The sequence below is a fragment of the Panicum virgatum genome, chromosome 8K (genome assembly GCF_016808335.1).
Source record: "Panicum virgatum strain AP13 chromosome 8K, P.virgatum_v5, whole genome shotgun sequence".
NCBI classification, from domain to species: domain Eukaryota; kingdom Viridiplantae; phylum Streptophyta; class Magnoliopsida; order Poales; family Poaceae; genus Panicum; species Panicum virgatum.
The window spans coordinates 21,751,824-21,769,114 of record NC_053143.1 but is presented as its reverse complement, the minus strand read 5'-3'; the positions used below and the strand labels follow the sequence as shown (position 1 = coordinate 21,769,114).

The window sequence follows — 17,291 nt, the reverse complement described above, 5'->3', positions numbered from 1 at the left end:
GTTTATTTTGAATTTGAAAAGACAAAATGAGTGTTCTTTCCTGATGTCATTATAGGTACTCATCTTCATCTGGCTCAAATTGTTTGAACCTGATTCATCCTGACAAAATGAGTGTTCTTTCCTGATGTCATGATAGGTACTCATCTTCATCTGGCTCAAATTGTTTGAACCTGATTAATCTAGACATTGTAGTTTTCTTTGCTTGTACTATCAGTAAAGCCAGGTAATAAAATAGACCTGACAGGCCAGGTCTGTTCAATCTTTCCTCAATCAGCTTTTTCTTCGAGAAAGGCTTGCGCAATCCTAAAGCTACATGTTCATCGGTGGGATTAGAAATTGTTGAGAACCAATAAATAAACATAGGCACGTGGTAGAGCAGGTATCACAGAATTGAAGAACAAAATGTGTCTCAACTATCTATTGATCAATTATATGTGGCATATAGGAGTAATAATATGTAGTATTATTGTTCACAGGTGCAATATTTCCCCCTTTTATCACCTTCTCTAGAAGGTATTATGCGAAATATAACAAACACATTTTGGTTTTTTCTCCCTCTCCTTTGATAAGGTCATCAGTTCCTTATCTGTGAAAGAGGCCTATTTATATCCCCTGCTGGACCTTACATTCAAAGTATGGCAAATAAACTATTATTTTCTTCTCATCAACAAAGAGGATTGGTAATATTCATTTACTCTTTCTTAGGTCAAACAAGCTTACACAGATCAGGATGAGGCTCATAGTCATAGCATTGGTGGTGATGGGGTTTTCAGTGCCCATGGAAAATGGGCCGGCACGGCAATCAAATCGACCCATCCTTCATGGTAGCAAGGCGTGCGTCATCCCCGCAACAACAGATCAGTGACCGTCATCCCTGCGATACAACTGCAATATATAGGTTCAATAGTAGCTGATATCAAATCATTGACATGCAATTTTTCTTCTATGTCTTTCGTTCATGTAACTCGTGCTAATGAGGTGGCACATGTGCTGGCTCAATCGGGTGAGCAATCAGCTTATTCGGCCTTCCAGTGTTGTATCCCTGGTTGCATCCAGGAAATTGGGTACTATGATCTTTTGAGTGAATGAATAGAGCCAACCTTGACCTCAAAAAACATTGCCCTAAGGGCGTTTCACATGCCTAGGCAAAATAAAAGTCGATCTAAGTGATCATAAATGAAACCTTTTGCTCTCTCATTTGCCAGCGATTGTAGCATTCCTAGCTATCATTGGACTATTCTGAGCTGCTAAACAAGATTTTAATATAATTTGAAGGTTAATGAATTTCTTGTGAGAATATGTAATTTCTTTTAATCACGTGCATGCGCACTTGCACTCTACTAACTTATACATACCATTTACCTATTTTTATGATTGTACGCTTTTTTCATATTTCGAATATTTTGTCTATTTTCATCACAACTAAGACCTGGTCGCTTCTTTTCATAGTTTATTAAAAATGCTTGTTGCAACTAAAATTTAGTGTGATTATTTTTTTAACATTGTTCATTAAACATGTGTGTGCCGCACGTGCACCCTACTAGTTGTGCTAACATCCCATTCTAATTTATCATGTCAAGTAATTCAAATTATTGCAAGTCATAACTGGTAAATTTATCTTGTGATTATAGTAATTTGTTCTTCGAAATAAGTTTGATGCCAAATTGTGTTAAACACCCTCATTCTAATTACCATCCCAAGACATTCGAATTCTTGTAATTATTTTATCGTAAATTAGTCCCATCGTTGTGTTAACATATCTTGAAAAAACTTTCATCAAATTGTGGTAATTTATTATCCTATTTATAACTCTTATTTTCCCTAGGATCCCAATGGGTTATAGTTCGAGTTAATGCCTAAATATATATATGATTGGTATGGGTACCATATATGTGACCTCATGCACGCTATAACCCATTATGGGAAAGATATGACCGAGGAACTAAGAGTATGTACAAACCGTTCATACTAACGTATAATTTTGATGTGATTAATTAATATACTCCCTTCGTCCTGAAATGTAAGTCAATCTAAAGTTTAAAATTTGTATTCAAATGTAAGTCATTCTAGAAGATTTTGAACAAGATTCCTGGTCAACCTTATCTCACCTCTTCCCAACACAACACTTCCCAACGCAGACCTCGCACCTGCGAGTAAATCTGGCAGGTCTGCAGAAACATTTTTATAAAGTAATTAATGCTTGTTGGATCCCGAGTAATCAAGGGTGCTTTGATTTTTGTGTGACCGCCTAGATTCCACCGATTGAATCAGATAATTAAACTAAATACTATATTAATGAGGGGTATATGCGTCTTTTGCCTATCTCCATAATCTGTTGGAAAAATTCTGGGCTGACCTATATTTCAATACGGAGGGAGTATTGAGCTTTCTATTTTCAAAATGGAGAGAATTGCCTATTTGACACTGGAGAAAATGAAGCTTGCCTACTTGACACCTAAAAATGAAAACTTGTCTATATGTTCCCAACCCAATTTTTGTTTGCCTATTTGACATTCTGTTAGCTACCACCGTTAAAGCCTAAAGGCATGGGACAGGCAGTGCGAAAAGATCTTCATGTCCTCCTCTCAACATTGAAGCAGCTCTTGCTTGCTGTGGTTGCTCTCAACCTTCATGACCAAGTAGGCCAACAAGGCATGGAGAGAGAAGCGAGATGGAGGCTTAGCTTGCCGCTCTCGAGCTAGGTCATGGTAGCCGGCCGCCGTCGGATCGAATCGATTTCTACCTCAAATCGCTACTGCAGCCCCATCTCCCTGAAACCAAACTCACCCGCATACCATTGACATGTTCATAGCAGCTCCAAACGGATTTGGTCGCAAACTGGGAGATGCAATCTTCCAAAAAAAATTTGTTGGTCCATGATGGAGAGTTGTAAGGGCTCATCGGCCCTGAGGAATAGGCAACATTGGTGACTGCCCCGAGCCCGCGCGGGCCTCCTCCGCGGCTGCGCCGCCCACCCCCGACACCCCTTGGGGCTCCACAGCAATCGCGGCGTGCGGGCGCGCCGCCGGCGCATGACCCTGTGCGGGCCTCCTCTGCGGCCACGCCGCCCATGCCCGAGGCCACGCTGGGGGCCTCCATGGCCATGCCTGCTTCCCTGTGGCGGCGCCGCCCTCCTCCATGGTCGGTTGCAGGCCAACATAGGGTCCTGTTCAATTCACTGCTTTGAGGGTATTTCAGTCTTTTCCTCTTGCCTCCCTTCTCCAACTAATAGTGTTAGAGAGCATATTTGAGGGGAGTGTCAAATAGACAAACAAAAGTTGGGTTTGGGACATATAGGTGAGTTTTTGTTTTTAGATGTAAAATAGACAAACTTCATTTTTTTGTAGTGTCAAATAGGCAATTATCTCTTCTAAATGATAGATGATACAAATTAGAGATGAAGTTCTCAAAGCGGAGAGGATCAATGTTGTGTCGAAGAAGCTCAGGAATGAATTCATTACGAACAAGATCCTGGATCCTAAAGGCGAGTTTTACAAGATGGCCATATTAACAGACAATTCGCATCGACGTCATGAGTGGTTTACTACTTGTAATCAAGATTATAACGATTGCTCATTACATTTGTAGTACTTGTGATCGTGGAATTTATATATCCGTCAATATTATTGTGTCTAAATAACTTAAAACATGATTAGAAGTGAGTTATTTTCATGCATTGTTTTAACATAAATGTTGACGTGATGTATAGCTCTTGGTACGCGTCGCAATGTTGAAAAAATAAATAGTAATAAATAATTAAAATAAATTAATAAAGCAGGATTTGGGTTAATGGGGACATACATCTAGTACCGGTTATGAACTCCCATGGTACCAAAGATGCGGCTAGCTTGCTTCAGCATGGTGGGCTCGCCCTTTGGTATCGATTGGTCTTTCCTCCCGGTACCAAAAGTAGCGTTCAGCGCACCGGGTAAAATACCCGGTGTCCAAGATCGGGATTTTCAGTCTCAGTCTCCTAGTATGGGTTGGAGAAACCAGATTAAATCTGGTTTCCAATGGGTATTGATGGAGCTTATTTTTCCAGTAGTGAGCTAGTGCTAAAGTTTAGAATTTTCACCCATTACCATTTGGATCGAAACGAAGTCTAAGGTATTTGCTTCGAAAATTAGGGAATGAGTACATGACGATCAGGCCGACAAATTCGACCCATATGTTTTGGCTGGGTTGACCGGAAACTCATCAGTGATGATGAAGACATGTGCCCATCTGATCGAGAGATTTGCCAACTATTCAACGCGAGACGTGCAGTGCATGCCCCATTTTTTAGACCTCACCATTTTATCAATTCAATATGATTGATTTGTACTTATCGTTCCCCACTTGCAAGCTGGACTATCCGTTGTTACTCTTAGTATATATATAGGGTCTTTTTGGTTGTCACGCTAACAGACTGGACAGACTACCGGTACGTCTGGTTCTCTGCACTAGCTCCTAATTAAGCCAAGCTCCCGCAATGCGAGGGAGGATCCGAACCTGGCTTGCGGCCGGTCTGGGCGTTCCTGCACAAGGTGGCGGAGCTTGGCCGCGTGCCTCCGCTTGGCCACTCGTCTATCGGCTCGGCCACGCGCCTCCCTCTCGGTCTCACGCCGGGCAGCTTCGCGCCTCCCCCGCCCAAACACTTCATCAGCGCCCACTGTTCCCGGCTGGCTTCAGCACACTCCGGGCTGCGGCCGCGGCGGTGTCCCATCCGCCACAAGCCATAGCCCCTCGTATCCGCGTCGGCTTGTCCGGGCAATCCACCCTCCTGTGCGCGAGGTGAGCTTGGCATGCAATCCCAATCCAAGCTAGTCTTATTCTCCTCAGCTCGTGTACTCAGATTTTTTTACACATTATGTACTGAGATTTTTCATCGATTTTTTATTGGTCGAGGGTATGACATTTCTGATATGGATGGATGCAAAACCAGTCATGGACAATCAATCTCTCATGCATTTACAACCGCAGGAATATAGCATGCTCCTCGGCAGCACCCAAGTTCACGGTGCGCAGGCGACCGGCGGTGCTTGTGACGCCGGCGGCACCTACGCCTCGTGAGCTGAAGCGTCTCTCGGATATCGATCAGATGGACCATGTGAGGGTTCAAATCTCCGTCATCCAGTTCTACCGGAGGAACGAGTCCATGGGCAGCAAAGACCCCGCGCGGGTTATACGGGAGGCTCTCGCCAAAGCCCTTGTGCCCTACTACCCGTTCGCTGGACGGCTCCGAGAGCACGATGGATGGAAGCACGCCGTCGACTGCACCGGTGAGGGTGTTTTGTTTGTCGAGGCCGACGCTGATGTTGGCCTTGAGCACTTTGGTGATCCCCTACTGCCGCCCTTCCAATGCCTTGAGGAGCTCATCTTTGACGTCCCCGGCTCTTCCGCCATCCTCAACACTCCCCTCCTGCTCTTTCAGGTAATCTTAGGGAATGCTCATCTTTCCTTCAAATCTATTGAACCTGCCTTCAATTAGTAGGTAAGCAAAACATATAGAATTTGTGAAGTTCATAATTCTGGTGCGGCGAGTAGCGATAGCATATCAAACTTAAGTGGAATTCTGACCATTATATGTGTGGTGTGCAGGTGACACGACTCGCCTGTGGAGGATTCATCATTGCGGTCCGACTGAACCACACCATGGCTGATGGGCTAGGGCTGACGCAGTTCTTGGGCGCCGTGGCAGAGCTTGCGCGGGGTGCACAGTCTCCATCCATCCTCCCGGTGTGGAAACGGGAGCTGCTGGAGGGGCGCAACCAGCAACAGACAGCGCCGGTGCACGACAAGTTGGACGAGGCGCCGGGCAGGGGCAGTGACACTGACACCAAGGCCAGCAGTATCATGCTTCCATTAGATAACACGTCGCTCTGCCACCGCTACTTCTTCTTCGGTCCCCGAGAGATTGCTGCTATTCGAGCCCAGCTCCCGCCGGACCTTCAGCAGCGTGCCACAAAGTTCGACACCATCGCAGGCTGGATGTGGAAGTTCCGCACGATGGCGCTGGCCCCGGACCCCGACGAGGTAATGCTGCTGATGATGGCGGTTAACGCCCATGGCCGTAACACCGGCGCGGTCGGCATCCCCATCGGCTACTACGGAAACACAGGGGCGGGGGCGGTGGCCATATCGACGGCTAGGGAGCTCTGCACGAAACCCCTGAGCTACGCCATTGAGCTGGTGAAGAAAGCGAAAAACAAGGTGGACATGGAGTACATGCGGTCAATGGCTGACCTCATCGTGCTGTGCAGGGGGCGAACTCCGCCCTTCACCGCGGGAACGTATTATCTGGTAGACCAAACCAAGGCCAGGTTTCACGACCTCGACTTCGGATGGGGCTAGCCGGTGTACGCGGGGCCGGCAGAAACTTCCCCCGTCCCATCGTTTCCCTTGCTGCTGAGCTACCTCTTAGCCTCCAAGAACGCCAACGGGGAGGACGGTATCGTCGTGCGGATCAGCCTGCCTGGCCCTGCTATGGATAGGTTGGTGGAAGAGATGAGCAACTGCACCCATCAGCAGATGTGATCCCCCGCTGCACCAGCATCACGTGTTCCCAGTCAAGAGGTCAGCGCTCTGAAAAAATCACCGTGGTGGCAGGCTGGCTAACGACCGACAGGAAACTTCATCTCGTCGCATACTCGCATGTGGATGGATTGCAGTGGTATGCTACTGTATGGTTGTCTCAAGGGTTCTGTTTATTTTACTCCATGTTTTCAACAAAATAAATGAATCGTTCATCGGTTAATAACTTTGCACGCGTGTGTTGCATAAAGAGGAAGGCATGCTGTTGGAATCCCTCTTGCGCTCATATACTTTTACTTCTCTTGATTTATACGCTTATCTACGGTATAAATAAAAAACCAAAATAATTGAAAATATTTCTTACTAATGTTAGGCCCACGTACCATACTCCTCACATTGAACCCACTTGTTATGGTTGAGGAGTGCGAAAGTTTTGAGGAGAAGAAGAAAATAGCACTTTTTAAAAGCAATTCTTCTGCCATTACCCACCCTAACCCACGTCCCACGTCCCCAGACCCCTCCGGAATCGGCGGCCTGCCATATGCGCACGCTTCCCTCTCGCTCTCTCCTTTATCTATTTTCCATTCAATCGGAAATCACCGAATCACGTCATGCATGTTTACTTGCATGCAAGTCAATCATGCCCATTCGTGGTCCCGGCCTTGAGAAGACAACCACGCCATGCTAAAATTCAGGAATCACGCATGGCAACTGCGGCTTGCGTGTCTCCTTTGCCTGTCTCGATCTGTATCTCCGCACACCTAGCAGTCATCTGTTAGCTTCCTATACTAAGGGCTGGGCCCTCTGTTTTTCCCGTCAACAGCCCAACGCCGAGTAAACGGAGATGTCGTTCCATTCGTGGTTACGCACACTTTTCCTTTTTTTTTTAGCGCCACACAGCGGTTAATAGAAATTAATGGAGGGAAAAAAGCTGCATATCCAATTACAAGAGATACAGATCATCAGTTCATCTTTCTCAACGACACACCAAATCTACCTATGCCTCAGCAGACAAACTACATGGGTATGCCCGGGTCATTATTTCCACAAGTATCACGCCCCCTGCTACTGGCGCTGCCACATCATCGTCAGATTTCTTCAGGGTCAACACTCGTTCTGGTGATACAGAAAGGACAGAATTAGACATCGTAAGTCATACCTAATATTATTCATAGTGTGAATTTTTTTGTCAATACTTTGTCTAACTTATTGCACATGGCACCCTCTACAAATCCAATCAAGATTCTAGAAAAAATGATTCTACCCAAGTACAAAATCTGGAAGACAACATACCAAAGGTTGGTATGAAATTCTGTGCTGAGCAAGAGGCATATGACTTCTACAATTCATATGCTAGAGTCAAGGGATTCAGTATTCGAAGGAGTAGTTCACATAATGTGAAAAATACTACTACAATAAAGAATAGAACCTTTTGTTGTTCTCGTGAAGGTACAAAATTAAATTATGTAATATTACTTTTATACATGGCTAGGGATAGAACATATTTTGATCAAAGTATTTATTTGTCAATAGGTATTCGAGGTCCTGATAAGAGAGAGGAGTCTTCCAAGTATAGTAGACCAGAGACCCGATGTATGTGCCAAGCTCGCATGAAGATCAGTCTCAAAGATGGGTTTTACTACATCTATGAATTTGAGCCAGAGCACAACCATATTCTTGCTACTGCTAGCCAAGCCCATCATTTAAGATCTAGAGGACAATAATAGAAGCACAGCTTGCAAGTGTTGAAGCTGCTAAAGCTGTCGGCATTTCGAACAAAGCTACATTTGATCTCATGGCTAAAGAAGCAGGTGGAATTGAGAATCTTGGATTTACACGTGAAGATATGAAAAATAAATTATATTCAAAGAGGACATTGAAGATAAACCAAGGAGATACTAGAGGAGTGTTGGAATATTTAGAGAAGAAAACATCGGACGAAGAGAAGTTCTTCTATTCCATTCAGGTTGATGAGGATGACTTGATAAAAAATATATTCTGGACTGATTCAAAAATGGTTGCAGATTATGAAGTTTATGGTGATGTTGTTTGCTTTGACACAACATATAGAAAACTTAACGATGGGCATCCATTTGGTTTGCTAGTTGGAGTGAACAACCACAAGAAAACTATCATCTTTGGTGCTGCACTTTTGTTTGATGAAACTGCTGAAAGTTTTGTTTGGCTTTTCAACATCTTTTTAGCTGCTATGTCAGGCAAGAAGCCACAAACCATTTTGACTAACGAAGATGCAGCAATGGCCAAAGCAATCAAGATTGTACTACCAGAGAGTCATCACAGGATTTGTGTTTGGCATATGAACCAGAATGCATGCAAGCACCTCTCAGGAGTTGTGGAGGAATATAAGAAGTTTAATACAGATTTTCAGAGATGTATTTATGATCAGGAGGAGGAGGAGGATTTTATAAATGCATGGAACAAGTTGCTAGAGAAATATAACCTGCAAGAAAATGAGTGGCTCAAAAGATTATTTAATAAAAAGGAGAAATGGGCCTTAGTGTATGGACGAAATACATTTTCTGCTGATATGGTTAGCACTCAAAGAAGTGAAATCATGAATAATGAGTTGAAGGGATATATTAGTGTAAAATATAACATACTTATCTTTTTTAAGCACTTTAACCGGTTGATGGCAGATAAATGATATGAAGAGGTGAGATGTGATTTCAAGGCAATACAAAGTACCCCATCTTTGAAATCGGACCTGAGAATATTACGGCATGCAGCAAAAATTTACATTCCAGCAGTGTTTAAGGTATTCCAAGAACAAGTGATGCAAACATTGAACTGCGATCTATTCTATTGTGGAGATATTGATGATGAAAAGGTGTACAAAATAAAGGTTTGTGGTAGGAAAAAATGAACACATCGTAAAGTTTTCTACATTGGGAGATCGCGTGAATTGTAGCTGCAAAAAGTTCGAATTTGTTGGAATTCTATGCTGTCATGCATTGAAGATACTTGATATTAACAATATCAAAAAAATTCCTGAGCAATACATACCGAAGAGATGGACGATGAATGCAAAAGTACTTCATATCAAGAGCAATTCCGAGACACACGAAGATCCCAAAACAAAGCTATCACAGCGTAGAAAAGAGTTATCTAGAATGTTTCTTAAATTAGCTGCCCGAGCTGCAGAATCTGATGAAACATACTTTATGGCTGTAAGCAATGCTGAGAAATTAGCAGAAGATGTGGAGAAAAGCTTGGGGAAAAGATTTGATCTAGATTTTGATAGTTCAACTCATATACAAGGTTTGCACTATGCTATAACCTGAACCTGAATAATACTTGTGTTACCACAACACAGCTGCATGATCAAACTGTTATGTATTTTTTCTTCAAACAATTAACTTTTTGTAGGAACACAACAGCAAGACGAGGCTATAAAACCAAGAGGCATCATGGGTCAAGGAAAAGGAAGTTCGTGGATTAGAGAGACCAATTGGTGGATTTGAGAAGGCAACACGGCAGAGAAAAAAGACCAAGAATGACCCAAAGACATCTGATTCTGCAATGGAAGCAAATAATTGTTCTGCATCTGGTTTTGAGAAGCCAACACGAAAGAGGAAAAAACCCGTAAATGACCCAAAGACAACTAATTTTCCAATGGAAGCAGTAACACATTCACACCCATATAACGCTGTCTTGGTATAAGATTTCTACTGTATTTACCAATGTAAAGACTTGTATGCGATACTGATATTAGTATTCTCTTTTTGTTGGTATATGCAGGGCCATTCAGAGACTAGTACACACCAACATCACATACATATACCAGGGTACTATCCAAGCTACTATCAAGTTGGAAATGCTTTCACGCCTCCATCATTTGGTCCTTTCTTTGGGGCTTCTGACCACGGTCAAGGCACACATCTAGGAAATGCTACTCAGTCATTTGATGCAAATCCCAATAATATGTTCTCTGGCACCCATAGTCATTGAATCCTATGTGTGCAACAATTTACTTTACAAAGGAATTAGACTATGCTACTTAGTCATTTGATGCAAATTCCAACAATATGTTCTTTGGGAACCATGATCATTGAATCCTATTTATGTAAAAAATTATTTTACAAAGGAACTAGACTATCTGTGTTTTATTTTAATTATTCGGTCAGCTGGATTTCAATCAGGCTGCATGAAAGTGTAATCTAAAGCTGAAAAGTGCTTATTCCTAAAAAGTAACTAGCATAGGAAAAGTGCATACCTCGCTGCCACATACGCTGCGGAGAGAAGAGGTCCTTGAAGTCTCCCAGCTCGATGCCCCACCGTGGTGACCTCGACTCGACCCAACTGAAGAAGAAACACCAAAACCGAACTCCCCCTCACCCAGATCGAGATCCCCCAGCAGGAATCGAGTTCCTGATAACCCAAATCGAAATTAAGAAGCGAAAATAAAGTTCCTCACCACCCAAAATCGAAATCAAGCAGCTAGAAAAGGATTCCCCATCATAATCAGCTCGCCGCCAACCAGCTCGAGCATGCTGCTGCCACTTTTTGGCAGAATATGAAGTTTGCCTGTACCCAAATCGTTTGCCTCAACCTAAATCGATCTTCTTGCTGCGTAGATTAAGCTTCCCCCCACTATATGGAACTCTGAATGCTCCATGTTGCTGTACGCTAGACAAGTATCTTTCAGGACAGGAGGGGAAAGAATAGAGGGGCCGGAGACGTCTCCGTTTACTCGGCGTTGGGCTGTTGACGGGAAAAATAGAGGGCCCAGCCCCTAGTATAGGAAGCTAACAGATGACTGCCACGTGTGCGGAGATACAGATCGAGACAGGCAAAGGAGACACGCAAGCCGCGGCCAGAGCTCCCACGCTCGACCTGAAGCTGGCCGCCCGTGAGAGCGCGTCGTATGCACGCAATTTCACAAGGTGGCTCCATCTTCTTTTGCTTTACCATTGTGTTTGTCATCAGATCAACAGAAGACAATAGTTTGATTGATCATGTACTTTTAATGTTTTTTGGCGTTCTTACCCTGCGAAGTGCAATTGTGGTTTCACCCCCATTTTTAACTTTGTGATTTTGCCCTTTATTTTTAGGTTTATTGGATCTATGCCATTACAATTAGCAGAGTTCACTCATCTTCCATTATAATTCGTCATATTGGAACCATGCTACTACAATTTTATTACTATCTGAAACATGTCATTACATACCCTTTCAGCGTGTTTCATAAAATTTATGGACCAAAATACCCCCAGCTTTCTTCCTCTCATCCTCTCTCTCCATTGGCAGACATCTTTGGTAGCCGGCCATCCCAGTGCAATCGGAGTTCTCGTCATCGCGGTGAGCAATTCTCCTGCAATCGAGACATTGCTTGATCTGAAGAATGGGATCCAGTTGTGACACCTCAGGTGTCAGTACACTTAAATACAATCACTGTACCACATTTAAACTTAAAAGAAAAATGGGGGAAATTAATTCAAAAAGAAGGGAACAAATAAAAGTCAAAGTAAACAAAAGAAATTAAAGGAGAAAGGAAAAAGAGTGAAAAGCTACTCAAATTTCACTACAAAAATGTGCACAAAAATTTAGTTGGCTCATGAGAGGTACTTCAATTGACATGTGCTCAATTGAACTTCAACCAAAAACAAATCAAAAACTAAGTAAATTCAAAGCCCTTTTGTGCAAGTTTGCAAATTTACAAATAGTTCAAAATGTGAGTATCAAATGAAAATTTGCATAACACGAAAGTTGTAGATCTTGAAAAGTTATGCAAAATTGGTATTCAACACTTTTTCATTTGAGCCCTCTAAGTAGGAGATATTTTTAGTTTACCGGCAGGTCCCTGGATTTCCAGAAATCACAAAAACACCCTCACCTCCATCTCTCTCCTCCCGGTGCTCTGTTTCGCCCGCCGCCCGCCGTACGCCGCCGGTGGACTTCGTCCACCGCGCGCCCGTGGCCAAGTGGACCAGGGAACCCCTCCAGCGCCACCTGGCTTGCCCCTTGGCACCTCCCCACGCGCACACGCGTCCCAGACGCTTCCCCGAGCCGCCACGCCACCCCCGCCATGCGCAGCGCCGCTGCCCGCTCCGCCCGCTCGCCGTCGAGTCGCCCAAGGCCAAATCGACCACCCCCAGATGCTACTCCACTCGCCCAGGTGCTCTCTGGCCTATAAGTAGCCCTGGAGCCCCGCCGTTGCGCGGCTTCTTCTCCTTCTTCCTCCTCCCGCCGCTCCGCCATGGCCGGCAAGATCTAGCTCGCGCGGACCAGCCACACCGGCCCTGCATTGCTCCGTCCGACCACCCCACAAGCTTCTCCACCCTCCATTTAAGCTCCACGCGCGCGGAATCGAACCCAGACCCTTCCCGTCGCCGTTCCCCCTTCTGCGCCGCCGCCGGCGAGCTCGGGCTCACCGCGGACCGGCCAGCCCAGAGGGAGACCGAGCACAACAGCTACCCCAGACGCATCCTCACACTCTCGCGGTGCTCGTGCGCGCCCTGTTCCCCTACCCCGAGCCCTCCTTCACCTATAACGCCGGCGACCCGAACATCCGCTCCGCCATTGACGCCGACAAGCTCGATTCCGTGCACCAAGCACTCGAACACCGTCCAGGGTAGGTGTTCCTCGATCCCTACTCTCACACGCGCCTCCCCGTTATAGCCCCGGTAAGCCCTGCCTAGCAGAACACCACCGGGCGAGCTGCAGCGGCGGAGAAGGCCGGCGAAGGGCCCGGTTGTAAATTCTTTTTTTCGTTCAAGGGTGTGTTTGCAAGAATTCCAGTGTATACCAGTGAACTTCTAAAATACAGAACAAATCGCAGAAAAATCATAAAAATTTAAACTCAACGGATCTGGAATCCTTGTAATAAGATCTACAAATTTTGTAACAGTCACATCTGCATAAACTCAACCAAATTTAATCTGGGAAAAAGAATAAGAAAATCACCCTATGCATGTTCAGGAAGTTCTACTCAACAACTGACCTTGATTTTTGAATATGTTATCACTACTGGAATTTTAAGCTCACAGTAAAAAGATGGCAACCAACCAAAACATTTATCATGTTGGAACAATCAAGATTCTCTAATCTGTTGTTGGTTTACTCGATTTAATACTGGAAAACATATGCATGAACTTGCTTTGGAATTTTTACTGCGTACATGTGTAACTGAAACCTTGATAATACAAAAATTTCAGATTTATTAGAGTTCTTTTGCTATATACCATGTTTTATGTTTGTTTAATCAACTTAATTCATCATATATAGTTGTTGGCTCGGAAAAATCTATATTTATTTCTGAAGTCTCACTTTAGTTCTGTGGTCTTGCCTAAAAATTTTGAGCTGCAATTACTGAGTTTATCTTGGGTTAATAATCATGCTTAGTATATCATGGTTAGATTTATCATTTTTGTTCTGAGTAAAATACACCATATCTAATCATGATCTTTTGACATGTTCTTGTTTAGAGTATTCTCTGTTTGTACTAAAAAGTTCACATGCAGTACTGGTCATTTGAACTGTGAGAAATTTATGCTAACTCATGTTAAGTTAATCGCATAACTAATTTATCTGGTGGATATAAAGCTTGATAATTTTTCTGGAGTATGTTTAGCTTATGAATAGGCTCTGGTAAAAATTTGAGAACCATATCCCTAATGTAACTCTGTATAATTAATCTTAGTTAATGGCTTGCTGTTTTTGTTCTTTTTGTCACCTCAGCTGTATAAGTGAATAAAATCTGCATAAATTACAGTACTAAGTAGATGCTTGGTAGATGCTTACATAAAATTTGTAGCACCAGAAACCATGTCAAACGTTCTATGCAAAAAGGTGAAGCAACTAGAGTACTCCACTTGCATAAATAGTTGTGGTAATTGCTTTATGGTTAGAGGATGGAAATTATACCATAAATACTTAAGTTGAATCTGTGTTGCTTTAGTTTTTCATCACTAGCTCATGAGTAGATTTGTTGTTATGAAAAAAGAAAGCATGCTATGTGTTATAATGATAAAAATAAAAACCAAACCACACAGCTCTTTTATGAAGTAAAGTGAAATTAGAAACTACTCTATAAATGACTGCCCATGAAATGAAATATTGAAATCATCACTAAATTAACTTTTGTTGAACTACAATTTTATCGTGAAGGAAAGAAAACCTTTTATCCATGAGTAACTCATAATCTCGCATTGCATATAGAAGCGGTTAATCTCGTGGACGGAGACTACGAATTGGTGCCCGCGGACTCTCGTGTGGATCAGGAGGTCTCTTTGAACTGTGTTAACTTTGTCTCAAGACCTGGGCCAAGCCCCAGAGGCTTTTCTGCCTGACAGTGCCCAAGAAGGCAAGCCCCGGAGCATAATCCCACTATTTTCCGAATTATTATTCATCTATCTACTTATAGTGTGTTGTAATAGTTTCTTTCCGCATTTAAGTTTTCTAGGCGTTGATCGAAAACCTTAGATGCATGATCCCTAGGTACCTATGTTTGATCCCGGATCTTTTTATCGACTAGTTGTCATGCTAATTAGGTACGGTAGAAGTCGAGGGGTTTTCTACCTCTCGCGAGTAAATAGAAATTTCACTGACTTTAATTCCTGCTGAAATGTAAGGACAACGGGCGGGGTTGTGTAGTTGTGATACCCCGCTGGTGTAGTAAAAAATGGCTAAGGTCGCGGTGTGTGGCTCATTTTATTAAGCGTTTGAAAGTACTAGCCACATACCGAGAAATATGGTAATCGGCAAGCTTAAGTACCTAATTGGACCGTCGAGTGGAACGATCTCGCACCCTCCTGGTGGAAGTAGGGTTTATATTTTTGTTGCGACGTACGGGTGTAGAGACGTCGGGCTCTGTAGTCGGGAAGGGTGTGCCAGATCCACGGACTGGAAAGAAAGGGGAACTGTAGCGTGGGCGGGAGCGAAGTCAATACCCATGCGTGTGGTCTAGGTTCCCCTGGCCAGGTTGAAATTCGATTCGGAATCGTCCGCCTTTCTCGGCATGAGATTGCTTAATGTTTTCGGTCACACAGAGTAACAAGTGAAACATGATGATGATAATACTGCTGGTTGATTAAATGGTTGCTCTACCATGTTTGTGTAGAGTTAGATGCAAACTTAGAATGGTTAATCTAACTAGAAGATGGCTAGATAAAATCTGAAAATAAGGACCAACTCTTAGGGGCTATTTTTGGCAAAACAAACCCCACCAACCAAAAAGCCTTGCATGTCTAGTTATCGGACTATGTTATATCCGGAGACGGGTCAGTCTTGCTGAGTATTAGTATACTCAGCCTTGCTTGTGGCACTATTTTTCAGGTATTAACTTCGAGGATCTGTTTGTAAGTCTTACTTGGCAGTGTACCTTGCCTCCGGATTGGTCGGTAGAGTGGGATGGCCCTTCAGCTGGTGTTGACCACCCTCCCGCTGAGTGACGCTTTCGTACGGGCTTAATCGATGTGTCACGTTATCTCGCTAGTTATCTTTTACTGCTTCCGCTGAACAATGAGACTGGAATAATTTGAGTAGATGGAACTCTGTAGTACTATACTATTCTGAACCTGGTATGTAATAAATTTCCTTTCCGCTGCAATCACTCTGAGATGTATGAAATGTTTTGTGTTGCAATCTCTGGGCTCACCTTCGTGTGAGTGTTGTCTGCTGATCTTGGAATAGCGTGGCTTTAATCGAGGCTTCACTCGAGGAACTACCGGTGAGTGCCAATTTGGGTCAGAGTTGCTTAGCAACAAAGATCAGTGCACCCGGGCCTAGTAGTTTTGGGTGGTTCTGCCACACCAGTGAGCCTCCATTGAGCTAGAGGATGAGGCGTGCACACTTGCCAAGGAAATAAGGAAGAATTGGGGGCTCAGCTCTGGCTCAATGTGGCCATTCGGTAATCACCGGTGGTTGCTCCCCTTCCTCGCGAACCTGCTTGTCATGAGCACCCTCTTGCTTGCCGCCGCCTGTAGGATCTTCTCGCCGCCCTACCCCCACAGCGACATGACCCTGTTCGACGTTGTCTCCCTCAACGACTGGGACGATGCCTCATCAAACAGCGACAGCGCCTGCTCCATCGAGGCCGGCCATCAGTTGATCGGCTACTGGGCATCGACTCCGCCACCGCCGATGACCGAGGCTGGGGTAGCGCGATGGGTGCGGCTCAATGCCCCCCTCCCCCCCCCATCATCAACCTTGTCGGTGCAGGAGGGCATGTTGAGATCCGAGCTCCTTGTCGGCCCACGACAGCCCTCATCATTGAACCCATGCAGGCACTCTCGAGAGAGACAGGCTGGGGAAGTTGGCAGTGGCCCAAGCGGGCTCGGGCGCCGGGATGGCCGCGGTGCACTCGCACTCCTCCACGGCGGGCTCGGGCCCCCGGCATGGCTGCAGCATGCTCGTGCTCCTTCTCTGTGCGCTCGGCGTCCAACGCCCACGCGCTGACATTGCCCAGTGCTTGGCCACGTACAAGCAGAGGTAGGAGGCGCCTCGGCAGTGAGCCAGCGGCGGCGGGGGATCTGCCAAGCGAGAGAAAGAGGAAGGAAGGATGAGAGGAAGAAGAAGGCTGGGGATATTTTGGTCCATAAATTTTATGAGACACGTCAAAGGAGTAAGTAGTGGTATGTTGCAGAGAGTTATAAAATTGCAATGACACGGTTCTAATATGACAAATTGCAACAGCAGATCACTGAACTCGAACAATTTTAATGGCATGGTCCAATTAACCCTTTATTTTTCACAAGTTGTTGCGATTTTTCCCTTAATCTTTGCGTATTAGCCCCTATTTTGACCGTTGATTAGAGGTA

At 44.5% G+C, this 17,291-nt stretch overlaps 1 long non-coding RNA gene and 2 pseudogenes across 2 annotated transcripts; 2 read left to right on the top strand and 1 right to left on the bottom strand.

Moving 5' to 3' along the window:
- The first annotated feature begins 4,438 nt into the window (after window positions 1-4,438).
- On the top strand, window positions 4,439-6,568 carry LOC120646218 (annotated as a pseudogene).
- An 834-nt stretch (window positions 6,569-7,402) lies between these two features.
- LOC120644194 lies at window positions 7,403-11,247 on the bottom strand. 2 transcript variants are annotated; one of them, XR_005663495.1, is made up of 2 exons: window positions 10,748-11,247; window positions 7,403-7,629 (listed from the first exon to the last, which is right to left on the bottom strand). It is a non-coding gene; the product is annotated as an uncharacterized LOC120644194 (long non-coding RNA). The 2 variants fall into 2 exon arrangements; XR_005663494.1 differs by lacking the exon at window positions 7,403-7,629 and adding an exon at window positions 9,147-9,238 and having other exon boundaries at window positions 10,748-11,079.
- Window positions 7,672-10,624, top strand: LOC120644193 (annotated as a pseudogene).
- Window positions 11,248-17,291: the final 6,044 nt, after the last annotated feature.